Source organism: Aquarana catesbeiana, linkage group LG03 (assembly GCF_042186555.1).
Source record: "Aquarana catesbeiana isolate 2022-GZ linkage group LG03, ASM4218655v1, whole genome shotgun sequence".
Taxonomy (NCBI): domain Eukaryota; kingdom Metazoa; phylum Chordata; class Amphibia; order Anura; family Ranidae; genus Aquarana; species Aquarana catesbeiana.
This window is the reverse complement of record NC_133326.1, coordinates 316,541,314-316,556,552: the sequence shown is the minus strand read 5'-3', so window position 1 is coordinate 316,556,552 and position 15,239 is coordinate 316,541,314. Positions and strand designations below refer to the sequence as shown.

Sequence of the window (15,239 nt, the reverse complement as noted above, 5' to 3'; positions counted from 1 at the left end):
TTGCAAACAAGCGATATCTATTTTTTGTTGTTTAAGATGTTTGAAAATCTTGACCCTTTTCTGGGGGGGAATTCATACCTTGCACATTCAGGGAGAGCCAGTTAAGAGTCATAAGAACAGGGGGGTTTCCTATATAAGTTCCCAGCCGGGCACCCTGTGGACCAAGGGGGAGGGAAAAGAAGAGGAGGGACAAGAAGAGAGCAGGAGAGAGAGAGTGAGGCATGTAAGATAGATGTAGTAAGAGAATCTCGGAGTAGTGTAAGCAATAATACCTTAATTGCTTTAGTTTGTGGGCTGTAAGACCCACGTTCGAGTAGGACATTGACAGAGACAGCCGTCTCTGCCAAGTGCCGACTCATTAGAGGGAGCATAGGTCCGTCGGGGCCACCGGCCTATCACATATTAATACAAGCATTTAAAACATTTTGAGCACAGAATCTAAGAACGTTTGACATAGATAGAGATTTTCAATATAGATGCTGCTCTGCAATGCTGGTACTAGTTCTATAGAGTTCAGCGAGCTCTATACTATATGTTGTATTGCTCAACCCGCATTCAAAAAGTGGAGGAAAGAGATGAAACCCATTATCCCTGAAGTACAGGGAAATGCTACCATTTTTAAGAAAATATTTAACCGCTACACATCCGCGCTATGGTCGAATGATGGCCACAGCGCGGACCTGAATTCCTGGGAGGCCGTCATATGACGGCCTCCTGCAGGGCGCGCGCCGAGCACGCTGTGATCACCGAGTCACTGAGACTCGGCTGATCACCGATCCAAGTAAGGGGCCGGTCCCCAAGTCGGTCCCCAAGTGAAAGAGGCACATCTGCCTCATCAGTGCCACCAAATAATACCACCTAACAGTGCCCACAGTGCTACCTAACAGTGCCCACAGGTGCCACCTATCAATGCCCACAAGTGCCACCTATCAATGCCCACCTGTAGTGCCAATCAGTACCACCTGGCAGTGCTGCCCATCACTGGCACCCATCAGTGCCCATCACTGCCGCCTCATCAGCGTACATCAATGAAGGAGAAAAATGACCCATTTTAAATTTTTTTATAACAAAATATAAAAAAATAAAAAATTTTTTTTTTTAAATTCAGTTTTTTACATTTTTTTAACAAAAAGTAAAAACTGCAGAGGTGATCAAATACCACCAAAAGAAAGCTCTATTTGTGGTGAAAAAAATGATAAAAATTTCATTTGGGTACAGTGTTGTATGACCGCGCAATTGTCATTCAAAGTGCGTCAGCGCTGAAAGCTGAAAATTGGTCTGGACAGGAGGGGGGTTTAAGTGCCCTGTAAGCAAGTGGTTAAATAGGGAACTAATGTTTGGGGGGTTCTAAGAAATTTTCTAGCAAAAAAATAAAAAACGTTAAGGCTGGGTTCACACCAGAGAACGCAGCGGCCCACAGCAGGAGTCTGTTGCATCTAGGGCTGAAACAACTAATCGATTAATCGACAACTAATCGATTATGAAATTAATCGATTACTATTTTCATAATCGATTAATCGGCCAGTAACATAATGGGGTTAAAAAAAAAAAAAATGAGCCCTTTATAGTACAAAAAGAGCAAATAATCGCTACTGTAAGTATTACTTTCATAGTTCTACAGTAAAAAAAAATTACAGTAGTGATTATCTGCTGTTTTTTGTACTATAAAGGGCCTATTTTCGTTTTTTTTACCCCATTATGTTACTAAATGTCTTAGACCTGGTTCACATCTATGTTTTTTTGCAAAAACGCACTACAGTTCATCTACATGGTTTCCTATGGGACACGTTCACGCAAAACTTTTTTGGTTCAATAGACTTCAATAGAGAAGCTGCAGAAAAGCATGTAATGCGTTTTTGCAGCAATTTGTGCTTTTTAATCTGCCCAACAACAAATTGGCCAAAAAAAAGCAAAATGCAAATCACAGCAAAAACACGTGCACAAAAATCAAAACGCACTGCAGAAACAGATCAAAAGCAAACTGCATAGGCGTGTACCGAGCCTTATGCTGGCCACACGGATCAATTTTCAGAAAAATCTTTGTACATTCGCTGAATGAAAGAATGTTGTTTGACATTTTCACTTGTTTTTAACATTCTGTTTTTAAAATGAATGTCATTTCTGAACGAAAACCACATACACTGTCTGAAAATTCCTTTGAACAAGCTTTCTATTATTTCCAAATTTTCCCGTCACTGTGGTTGAAAATGAACGTCGATTTGACCCCACTAACGATTAGAAAATCGAACAAACGTTCTTAAAATGACATTATTTGTTTTTATTTTTAATTTAAAAAAATTGATCTCTGATGATTATTTACCAGATTCACCCTTTAATAGTATATACAGTATATCTCCTCTAATAGTATATACAGTATATCTCCTCTGTCTGTTATTCTCAGAGTGGATTAGATATTTTGCTCCCTAACCATATAGTTGGTTATTTATATTTACCACTGCATAAAGATATTTAAGAATAAATTGCCTTTTTTTAAAACTTTACATATTAACTAAAATTATACACCACACTTTTTTTTTAAAGGTTATTAACCGATTAATCGATTAATCGAAACAATAATCGGCCAACTAATCGATTATGAAAATAATCGTTAGTTGCAGCCCTAGTTGCATCTTCATTCACCGTTGGAATGGACCAAAAGACGCACAGAACTCCTGTGCAATTCGCACCAAAACCTTTGCGGAGATGTGTGAACCGGCTCCATAGAGAGTCGGTCACAGCTTCCTGCTATGCGAATTGGATGCGAGGGAACCCACATCCAATTCGCAATAGTGTGAACCCAGCCTAAAAGTTTAAGTCACCACAAAGCCCTTTTGTTTTTAAAAGCATCTCTGCCTAATAAAAAACATATTTTCCATCTTGGAAAAAATATTTCTTTTCTTTATCAGGACAAGTAGATTGCCATGAGGGACAAGTAGATTGGGGACCCTGATTCAGTCCCCTTCGAGAATTTTTTTTTTTTTTTTTTAAATCTTGCCTTTAACAGTAAGCTGTATCACTGCAGCATAATCTATGTACACTACAAACTGTATGATTGAATCGGTTCCGATATCGCTGTTTTACTAATCTAACAGCTTATTATTCTAAATAGGAAATCTTCATTTTGTTTGCAAATATTAAAGATTCTAACCACCAGTAAGAATAAGTCATTACATTTAAAGGAGTACCTGTCATTTCAGATTCATCATGGCCAGCACCTGTTAGCGGGCATCCACTCACCTGCTGCCGCCACGTTCCTCACCTTGTTGTGTCACTTACGCATCACCAGCTGCCCCATTAAAGGGAATAGGACTGTCGGTGAGTCGACAGCGGGTCAGAGGAGAAGCCGCTGAGGGACAGAGATGACAATTGCTCTTTAAAATTATGATTTAAATCGAGTTTTCAGTCAAGCCTATTTACTAGTGATTTAAATCATGATTTAAATTGTGATATAAATTGGCTTGATTTAAATCAAATCCACCCTGCACACATAACTCCAGAAAATTAATACTCGACTGATAAAATTCCAAACCAAATTGTATTATAACATAATTCCTTAAAAATTGTACATCTATAAAAGCAGTCATAACCCATCCAATGTAATGTCAACTTAAATGTGTAAGGGGGCGTGGCCGGATGTGATCGCGGCGGGATGTGTCTTCTTGGAGCTACAGCTATCCTCTGGTAACTAATCCTGATTACAGCCGATTGACCTGCTCTCGTCTGCACTGTTAGTGACACCACGCCAGCGGAGTCGGCTGGGCACAGAAAGATGCCGTCCTCGGCGTAAAAAAAAAAAGCAGAAGGCACAGAGAATACAGCCGCCGCTAGACCAGAGGCAACTCCGTTCCCAGGGAAGCATGGCGGCTAGCTCCGCCCACTCCATCTTGGTTCCCAACTCCACTGCACAGCGCGACATGCCATGAGGGCCGGAGGATTCCTCTCTCATAGCGCAGGAGATTGAGGTGGACACGGCAGCCATAACATGTCCGATCCTGGAAGCCATAGCGGCATCGAAGTTGGAACTCATGGGTCGCATTGACCTAGCGTCGGAATGCAACCTCATCCGGCATGATCTCGATAAGATCAGAGGCAAGCTGACCACAGCAGAGCATCATATCTCGGAGGTGGATGATGCCTCACATACCCAGGGCTCGCAACTGGCGCAACTTAAGGATATGGTGAGATCCCTACAACACAGAGCCGAGGACCGCCAGAGAAGAAATAATGTGAGGGTGGTGGGGTTGCCCGAGGGGGCTGAGGGTACTGTAACAACTACATTTGCAGAGCAGTTTTTTTAAATCTCCGCTGGCTTTAGGTGACCTCCCTCCCACATATGTCGCTGAAAGAGTACACAGGGTTCCCACTCGAGCAAGGCCCTCAGGCTCCCCACCACAGCCATTCTTGGTCAAGTTCCTTAATTACAGGGATCGCGACATGCTACTGGCGGAAGCACGTAAACATAAGGAGCTAAAGTTTGAAAATGCTCGTATAATGCTGTTCCTGGATTTCTCAGTGGAGACGCAGACAAGATGTTGATGTGAAGAGAAGGCTCAGAGAGCGGGAGCTGAAATATAGCATGCTGTGCCCCAGTCATCTCCGTGTCCAGTACAAAGGCACTGTGAAATTCTTTGAAACCCTGCAAGATGCTTGTGATTGGCTAGAACAAAACCCATGAGACACCATGATCCCTCTGAGGGGTTTTTTGTGGTCTGTTCTATTGTTCTGTTTTTTTCTGTTTCTCCTGACCATTTTTTCTTTTTCTTGTTTTGTTACTGCCCCCTGACTGGCTTTTCTGTGTGTCCAGTGGTCCAAGGTCTCTGTATCTACACTTTGCTGGTTCCTCCCATACAACTTAGGAACTGCATCTTGCGCACGGTTGCTGGGGACGTTTGCTATGGGGTGCGGGCTGCAACACAGTGAGTCGTTTAATTACCGTTATCTACAGCTATCAATATAGAACAACTTCCGGTTATACGGCTGATCGGCTGTACTTTTCCACTCATTGCCTGAGCATGGAGTCTCGTGCGGAAGACACGAAAAAAAATTTCATCTTCCAATGCCGAATTGTCGACACTTCAGGTTGAACTCTTTCAGGTTTTTTTGTTTCAGGGCTCAAGCTGCATACCAGACAATTTTTGTTTTTTTCGATGGGGTTAGTAGTTTTTGGTATAACAGCAAGGGAGGGAGGGATTGACCAAGACCATATGCCATATGCTAGTTGTGCACTAATGATACCTAGAGATTGCATGTCCTCGTGTGTGTTTTGTCCATCTGTTGCTTCATTACTACCAGGGGTAATCCTGTTGTCAGGCCTTTTCCACTATTATGATGGCTAGCAGGATAAAAGATATTGTCATGGAATGTTAGGGGTTTAAACAACAAATTTAAGAGGGCAACAGTGTTTCAATACCTTAAACAGGTTAAGCCACATAGCATTCTCCTCCAAGAGACTCACCTGGAGGGAAGTAAAATTCTCTCTCTACGCAAACCCTGGATTCAGAGGGCATTTCACTCTACCTATTCCACATACGCCAGAGGGGTCTCCATACTGATTAGCAAAGCAATTCAACGTACAGTCCACCAGGTGTTTACGGATCCGGGAGGTCGATATGTGGCAGTTGTACTGGATGTATTCTATCATAAAATTTTGTTGGTGAACATATACTTACCCCCCCCCCCCCCCCCCCTTTCAGGTGAAATTACTGTATGACTTACTGGCAACACTGGCACCTTACCTGCAACTCCCTATGCTTTTCATGGGGGATTACAATGCCATCTTAGACCTTGTGTTACACTCATCCAACAAAGCTAGGCCAGCCTCAGCGGATTTGTGCATATGGACGACAGTAGCGGGTTTGACCGAACTGTGGAGGTGGAAGCACCCAGACGTCACATCATACTCTCATTTGTTTTCCACACACAAATCCTCAGCTAGAATTGATTTGGCGTTTGGAAATGCTTCCATTTTAAAAAACCTCTAGAAGTCAGAGTATATGGCTGGGGGAACCTCTAATCATAAACCGCTTCTCGTCACCCTGTTCTTCCCCTCAGGGGGTAAGAAGGGGGGTAGAGACTAGCTCCAGGTTGGTTTTGTTGCCTTATAAGTTTATGTGAAATCTCCATTAATAACTGTAAAATATTGTAATAATGAATATATTTCAAAAAGGGTTTCATTTAAGCTTTTGCTAAGAGCAGAGAATGTGGGTCAAGGCTTGTATATGCAAACAAGGGAGAGCCAATTCCATTGTTCTACACCTACTCCTTTGAAAGGGTGCCATGCTGGGATATGCAATGGACCTAACTTCCTGGGGAAATACAATTAACACACTTGGCCAACATAGTCACAAGGATTTGCATGAAAGGGGGCCGACTTATGGAGTAAGCCCTCCAATCATGATCCAAGCTAGGCCAACCAATGAGACATCAGCTTGGTTTGATATACTCAGAGCCAAGGGGGAGATAACCCTTCTCTTTCTGATAGACCAGCGAGCTGAAAGGAGCTTTGGTAAGGATGGGTAATTATGGGAAAGGAATGCCCTTTTACTTGTAACTAAATATGTGTGTAGATTACTGTATTGAGGAATATACCCTGTATTCCTTCATGTAAATACTTTATTTCAACCTAATATTTTCTTCCTTGGTGTAAGGCGATAGATAGATGATTGTGTATTAGCTAGACTTTCAACTGTGTCCTAATAAATGTTATTATATTTTAAGCTTTCACTCTTGATCGAAAAGAACTCTTATTTAACCCACATCATATCTATGAGATATGAAAAATCTTAAATATAGATTTTTCAGGGTAACAGTTTCAAGAAGATCAAGTAACCGCTCAAGTTCAAAAGGCCATGGATACTGTCAGGAACGGTGTCATCTCCGGTTTCTCCTGCTGGTGGCACTATTACATTCAGCACCAAAAGGGTGTAATTCCAGTGGCCACCAGCGGGGGTCTCCCTGCCTGGTCTGCAGACTTGCCATCAAGCACACCTGTCATGGTTTTGCTGGACTATATAAACCCGCCCTGAACTAACCTCCAGTGCTTCAGTATTCCTCTGCTAGCCCTTGTCCCTGCCAGTACCTGCTCTTGTTCCAGCCTGTTCCTGTTTGTTCCTGAACCCCGTTTGTGTATCCTGTCCTTGAACCCTGTTTCCTGTTCCCTGTTACCTGCTCCTTGGTCTGCTTCATTATTCCTGGTTTCTGTTCCCTTGTCGCTTTGGCCCATGCCTTATATTTTGCATGTTGGTTTCCTTGCTTGTGTATTATATTAGTTAGATAGATAGTTAGGTTGGTTTGGGGGTTTGCTGTGTTTTCACCATTTTCTTGTTTTTGGTTTGCTGTCTTGTTTTCACGTGTATCGTTATCATTATAATAAACATACTTTCTTTATTTACTCGTTTGTCCCTGATTCCTTGGTGCAGCCCAGCGATCTGATCACCTGCATTGGATGTTGTGTATAACATCCCCTGACAGAATACTGAAGCCATACAATCAGATCGGTTGCACCTGGGAATTGGGGCCTGAGTCCCAGCTATTGTTGAAAGATGGATTTTGAAAGTATTTTGTATTTATCGCTCCTGGCAACTGATGACAGAGACTTTTGTTATCAGACATTGGCTGAATACACTAGGGAACAATTGTTAGAATGCATCCGCCTAGCTCATGTTTTTATTGAGCAAGGCAGTTTTTTGTTTGGAGATGTGCAACCATTAATTAAGATCTGTACTGAGTTGGCCCTGTCTGATGTTGCTGAGGGAGGTGATGACTATACACCCCCTTTTAGTGCAGCTCAGGTAGAATCTTTAGTTTGGCTGTTGGAGGATGACTCAGCATTTTTTTTTTGAACAATATTCAGCTTGTCCTCAGCAGGTGCTTGCAAAATGCATTGAATCAGTGCAGTCTCTGGTCAGACAAGCCAAGTGCAAACCTGATGCAGTGCAATCATTAATACAGGCCTGGTCAAGTCTGTTGCATTCAGCTTCTGTTAGCTCCAAATATACTTCTCTACCAATGAAATACCAGTACCCTGTTTCCTCCTGTTGCACCTACCCTGCCTTTAACTCCCCTGATGCTTCTCAACTGCCTCCATCAGCTCCACTAAATCTCCCTTCAAAACCTACTCCCTCTGTCTTGCCATCCTTTCACTCTTCGCTTCTACCAGCTGCATTCCCTACCTACAGCCCTGTACCCACTTATAGATCCCTAGTGGCTAAAAGCAAAAAGAAGCGGAAGTTTTTTCCAACCCATACCATCATGCCAGTATCCAATCCTGCCTCCCCACCAGCTGATCTGTTCCAGCCTGATGTGCCAGCACCTGTGCCCACTGTCCAGTCTGAAGTTCCAGTACCAGCTGCCCGGTTTGAAGTTCCAGTACCTGCTATCCAATCCGATGCACCTGCTGTTCAGACTGTTGTGCCAGTACCTGCTGTTCTGCCTGATGTGCCAGCACCTGTGCCCACTGTCCAGTCTGAAGTTCCAGTACCAGCTGTCCGGTTTGGAGTTCCAGTACCTGCTATCCAGTCCGCTGTACCTGCTGTTCAGCCTGTTGTGCCAGTACCTGCTGTTCTGCCTGATGTGCCAGCACCTGTGCCCACCGTCCAGTCTGAAGTTCCAGTACCAGCTGCCCAGTTTGAAGTTCCAGTACCTGCTATCCAGTCTGATGTACCTGCTGTTCAGCCTGCTGTGCCAGTACCTGCTGTTCTGCCTGATGTGCCAGCACCTGTGCCCACTGTCCAGTCTGAAGTTCCAGTACCAGCTGCCCGGTTTGAAGTTCCAGTACCTGCTGTTCAGCCTGTTGTGCCAGTACCTGCTGTTCTGCCTGATGTGCCAGCACCTGTGCCCATTGTCCAGTCTGAAGTTCCAGTACCAGCTGCCCGGTTTGCAGTTCCAGTACCTGCTATCCGGTCCGATGTACCTGCTGTTCTGCCTGATGTGCCAGCACCTGTGCCCACTGTCCAGTCTGCAGTTCCAGTACCAGCTGCCCGGTTTGGAGTTCCAGTACCTGCTATCCAGTCCGATGTACCGGCTGTTCAGCCTGTTGTGCCAGTACCTGCTGTTCAGCCTGCTGTGCCAGCACCTGTGCCCACTGTCCAGTCTGAAGTTCCAGTACCAGCTGCCCGGTTTGAAGTTCCAGTACCTGCTATCCAATCCGATGCACCTGCTGTTCAGACTGTTGTGCCAGTACCTGCTGTTCTGCCTGATGTGCCAGCACCTGTGCCCACTGTCCAGTCTGAAGTTCCAGTACCAGCTGTCCGGTTTGGAGTTCCAGTACCTGCTATCCAGTCCGCTGTACCTGCTGTTCAGCCTGTTGTGCCAGTACCTGCTGTTCTGCCTGATGTGCCAGCACCTGTGCCCACTGTCCAGTCTGAAGTTCCAGTACCAGCTGCCCAGTTTGAAGTTCCAGTACCTGCTATCCAGTCCGATGTACCTGCTGTTCAGCCTGTTGTGCCAGTACCTGCTGTTCTGCCTGATGTGCCAGCACCTGTGCCCATTGTCCAGTCTGAAGTTCCAGTACCAGCTGCCCGGTTTGCAGTTCCAGTACCTGCTATCCGGTCCGATGTACCTGCTGTTCTGCCTGATGTGCCAGCACCTGTGCCCACTGTCCAGTCTGCAGTTCCAGTACCAGCTGCCCGGTTTGAAGTTCCAGTACCTGCTATCCATTCCGATGTACCTGCTGTTCTGCCTATTGTGCCAGTACCTGCTGTTCTGCCTGATGTGCCAGCGCCTGTGCCCACTGTCCAGTCTGAAGTTCCAGTACCAGCTGCCCGGTTTGAAGTTCCAGTACCTGCTGTTCTGCCTGATGTGCCAGCGCCTGTGCCCACGGCCCAGTCTGAAGTTCCAGTACCAGCTGCCCGGTTTGCAGTTCCAGTACCTGCTATCCGGTCCGATGTACCTGCTGTTCTGCCTGATGTGCCAGCACCTGTGCCCACTGTCCAGTCTGCAGTTCCAGTACCTGCTATCCAGTCCGATGTACCTGCTGTTCTGCCTGTTGTGCCAGCACCTGTGCCCACTGTCCAGTCTGCAGTTCCAGTACCAGCTGCCCGGTTTGAAGTTCCAGTACCTGCTATCCATTCCGATGTACCTGCTGTTCTGCCTATTGTGCCAGTACCTGCTGTTCTGCCTGATGTGCCAGCGCCTGTGCCCACTGTCCAGTCTGAAGTTCCAGTACCAGCTGCCCGGTTTGAAGTTCCAGTACCTGCTGTTCTGCCTGATGTGCCAGCGCCTGTGCCCACGGCCCAGTCTGAAGTTCCAGTACCAGCTGCCCGGTTTGCAGTTCCAGTACCTGCTATCCGGTCCGATGTACCTGCTGTTCTGCCTGATGTGCCAGCACCTGTGCCCACTGTCCAGTCTGCAGTTCCAGTACCTGCTATCCAGTCCGATGTACCTGCTGTTCTGCCTGTTGTGCCAGTACCTGCTGTTCTGCCTGACGTGCCAGCGCCTGTGCCCACGGCCCAGTCTGAAGTTCCAGTACTGACTATCCAGTCCGATTCACCTGCTGTTCTGCCTGTTGTTCCAGCACCTGCTGTTCTGCCTGATGTGCCAGTGTCTGTGCTTGCTGCCCAGTCTAAAGTTCCAGTACCGGCTGCCCGGTTTGAAGTTCCAGTACCTGCTATCCAGTCCGATGTGCCTTCTGTTCAGCTTGTTGTGCCAGCACCTGCTGTTCTGCCTGATGGGCCTACTGCCCAGTCTGAAGTTCCAGTACCTGCCGCCTGGTCTGATGTCTCTGTGCCAGCCCTCCAGCCTGATGTCTCGGTGCCAGTGTTCCAGTCTGAGGTGCCAGTGTTCCAGCCGGAAGTACCAGTGCCTGCTCTCCAGCTTGATGAGTCCGCTGCCCAGCTCGATGTGCTTTTGCCTGCTGCCCAGCTCGATGTGCTTTTGCCTGCTGCCCAGCTCGATGTGCTTTTGCCTGCTGCCCAGCTCGATGTGCTTTTGCCTGCTGCCCAGCTCGATGTGCTTTTGCCTGCTGCCCAGCTCGATGTGCTTTTGCCTGCTGCCCAGCTCGATGTGCTTTTGCCTGCTGCCCAGCTCGATGTGCTTTTGCCTGCTGCCCAGCTCGATGTGCTTTTGCCTGCTGCCCAGCTCGATGTGCTTTTGCCTGCTGCCCAGCTCGATGTGCTTTTGCCTGCTGCCCAGCTCGATGTGCTTTTGCCTGCTGCCCAGCTCGATGCGGATGTGCTACTGCCCAGCGTGATGTACCTCTGCTTTCTGCTCAGCCTGATGACATGGTGCCTGCTAAAACTGTTCCTGACTGATGGCCATCTTGCCGCTGGGTCAATCCTGTCTGTCGCCTGGCTTGAATGTAAAGCTCCTGTGTGGTCTGCCTCCGATGGTTTCTTTCTCGTTACCCTGCTAATTTTCATCTCCAGATCCAAACTTCCTGACCCGGGTGGTGGGGTACGTGTCCTATTTTCAGACTCTGATGGCACGTCCCCCATTGAACTAAAAGACTCTGACCTTGGAAGTGCGAAGAAGTCCGCAGACTCTGTAGGGAAACATTTTAAGGTGTTTCTGCACCCACTCGGACTGCCGTACCCAGGGCTGAATGGAGTGTCCGGAGGCCACTCCTTTAGGAGGGGGAACTGTCAGGAACGGTGTCATCTCCGGTTTCTCCTGCTGGTGGCACTATTACATTCAGCACCAAAAGGGTGTAATTCCAGTGGCCACCAGCGGGGGTCTCCCTGCCTGGTCTGCAGACTTGCCATCAAGCACACCTGTCATGGTTTTGCTGGACTATATAAACCCGCCCTGAACTAACCTCCAGTGCTTCAGTATTCCTCTGCTAGCCCTTGTCCCTGCCAGTACCTGCTCTTGTTCCAGCCTGTTCCTGTTTGTTCCTGAACCCCGTTTGTGTATCCTGTCCTTGAACCCTGTTTCCTGTTCCCTGTTACCTGCTCCTTGGTCTGCTTCATTATTCCTGGTTTCTGTTCCCTTGTCGCTTTGGCCCATGCCTTATATTTTGCATGTTGGTTTCCTTGCTTGTGTATTATATTAGTTAGATAGATAGTTAGGTTGGTTTGGGGGTTTGCTGTGTTTTCACCATTTTCTTGTTTTTGGTTTGCTGTCTTGTTTTCACGTGTATCGTTATCATTATAATAAACATACTTTCTTTATTTACTCGTTTGTCCCTGATTCCTTGGTGCAGCCCAGCGATCTGATCACCTGCATTGGATGTTGTGTATAACATCCCCTGACAGATACATTCTGGACAACTAATGTGAAATCGGCTGACCCACCATTGGTGTGGGATGCATTTAAGGCAGTGACAAGGGGAGAGTGTATATCTGAAATAAAGGCAGCCAGGAGAGAACACAATGAGGAAGGTGAGCTCCTACCAGCCAACGAGCGGGAGAGTGCTATAATTTATGCAGACTCTCCTTCGGAGGCTAGCTATGTGTCCCTGTTAGAGAATAGGCGATCAGTGGCATTGCGTTTCACAAATTTAGCTCATACTGAGGCAAGGCAGAGGGCAGAAAATATTTTTGCTGAGGGGGACAAGAATGGCAAACTTCTGGCCAATCTGGCAGCTGACCAAAAGATACCAGTTAATATCCCGGTAGTGAGAAGTGGGGATGGGACTCTAGTCACTGATCCAGTAGGGGTTTTGGAGGAATTTGTACGTTTTTACACGTCCCTGTACTCGCCTAGCCCTTTCCTGATCCTATAGAGTTGGAGGAGTTATTACAAAGCCTTTCCATACCGAGATTATCAGACACTGATGCTGCCCTTTTGGACGAAGGTATCCCTGTCCTGGAAATTGAGGCTGCCATACTTGCCTTCACCCCTCAAAAAGCTCCGGGTCCAGATGGATTTCCCACTGATTTTTATAAAGTATATATGTCACAATTGGCCCCCAGGCTAAACCTGCTTTTTGCACACTGTTGGGAACAGGGAGCCTTGCCGGCCTCAATGATGGAAGCCTATATGGTGCTTCTCTTGAAGCCTGGCAAGGACCCACTGGAGTGCTCCTCGTATCGCATTACTCAATATGGATCTGAAGCTCCTCACTAAAGTGCTGGCATCAAGGTTGGCCAGGGTTATCTCGACCCTGGTGAACATTGACCAGACGGGTTTCATGCCCGGCATGTCGACAGACACGAACCTAAGGAGATTATTCACGCATTTACAACTAGACAATGCAGAGTTTCCGGCCAAGGTCATTCATTGTCTCTATAGACACTGAAAAAGCCTTTGACTCTGTGGATTGGCAATACATGCACAAGGTGCTGGAGGCCATGGGGTTCAGTCCTGGATTCCGTAGTTGGGTCACGTTGCTCTATTGTGCTCCAAGGATGGCAATCCGGCTGGGAATCGCTGTTTCTGATTTCTTCACAAAAGGACAGGGTACCAGGCAGGGGTGTCCGCTTTCTCCTTTTCTATTCGCCTCGATGATGGAGCCCATGGCCAAGACACTTAGACAGTCTGAGGTGGTAGGAGCGATTCAGGTAGGGAACATTAAAGAATGTTTAGCGCTATACGCCGATGACCTGCTCCTGTTCCTCAGAGATCCAGGGCCATCTCTTAGAGCAGCCCTACTGATCTTGGACAAGTTTGCCTCTTTTTCAGCCTACGAGCGAATTGGAGCAAGTCATCAATCCTACCACTGGGCCCTGAGGCATGGACCCTATTGGATGTCACACTGCCATTGCAGTGGGTCTCCTCAATTACCTACCTCGGAGTTAAAATAACCGCCAATATTCAGGACTACATGTCACTAAACCTCCTCCCGCTTGTGACTAGACTTAAACCAAAGACTCAGGCATGGCGGAGACTACCTCTCTCTTTATTGGGGCAGGTTAGCCTCATAAAAATTAAGTTTTTATCTGTAATTTTGTACTTCCTTCGTCACTCTCATCTATGGATCCAGAAAAAAAATTTTTAAACACTGACCGGCATAATAGGGTCTTTCATATGGTCCCCGCAGTCACCTCATATAAATATCAAAGTTCTCCAGGAGCCATGGAGACAGGGGGGATTGGCATTACCTGACTGGCAGAAGTACTATCTGGCAGGCCAGATGGTGTTTGCTAGGGTTGGCTGTTGGCAGATGACGGGGACTCTGCCACGGTTATGGAAGCGGCGCACTTGGGGTCCTATGAGAGTTTGAGACTGGCCCTCTACAGGAGTCCGAAATCCTGCCTGCCTTTAACAGACTCGATGAAAGCGACCATTAGGGCATGGGAAACTACTATCACTTTGATGTCCCCTAGTTATTTGGGAGTTACGCCCTCGGCCCCATTATGGATGGGCCCGACTCTCCCACATTTCTATTCCCTCCCAGATCCCATGATATGGGCATGTGGGCGTGTTAAGGTGTTGGGAGACATTACCAGAGAAGGAGAGCTTTGTACATTTGACTAGATGAAGGCCAGACATAATTTACCCAACTCCTTCTTCTTCCGCTATTTGCAGCTGCGCCACGCATTTCAGGAGCAGTTCAATGGCCAAAGAATTGAATATCTGCCATCAGCCTTAGAGACTCTCTTGCCTGAAGAGGAATTGGTCGAAACCCTCTCAACCGTATACAAATCTCTCTTCAAAAAAACTCCTCTGGGGGTATACAAATGCAGGGAGCGGTGGGAGAGAGAAATTACTGATATACATGGGGAGGACAGGGAGGATATGTGGGATCACCCTTTTAAATAATATTTAGTGTCTGCGAGGGACCGCCTGATTCACTTTAAATTCCTCCATCGCATTTATTTTACACCTGCCAGGCTGTCCCGCATATATCCATCTGCCAGCAGTCAATGCTGGAGATGCTCCCACTCCCCAGCTGATTCGGAACATGTCTTCTGGAGTTGTTCGCAGATCCAAGCTTTCTGGTCTGGTATTACTGGTTGCCTTTCAGAGGTACTCAGCATCCCAGTCCCTATGACACCTAGAGTCTGTCTAATAGGTTTGGTGGAGGAGGTAGTTCCATCCCGGGCGCACCGCATGTTACTGAATATAGGGCTGTTTTATGGTAGGAAGGCTATACTGTTGAACTGGAAGAAACCAAACACACCCACCCTGTCGTATTGGAAAGGACTGGTTAACGCGGTAATACATCTATACTGGGCAACTTATAGGTCCAGAGGCTGTGAAAAAAAGTTTAAAAAGGTCTGGCGGGCTTGGCTTGACTCTTCAGCTACGGTGGGCTAAATATGAAGTTGAATATATGCATATGAGATTGGGCAGGACTTAGCGATTGTAAATTACTTTGGTTAATTTGGTGAATAAACAGGATCCCCCTCAAGAGGCAC

General features: G+C 46.8%; 1 protein-coding gene across 1 annotated transcript in view; it reads right to left on the bottom strand.

Moving 5' to 3' along the window:
- The window catches only part of GNPTAB (N-acetylglucosamine-1-phosphate transferase subunits alpha and beta), a 207,394-nt gene that overhangs the window by 185,190 nt on the left and 6,965 nt on the right, over nt 1–15,239 (bottom strand). The window lies entirely within an intron of this gene.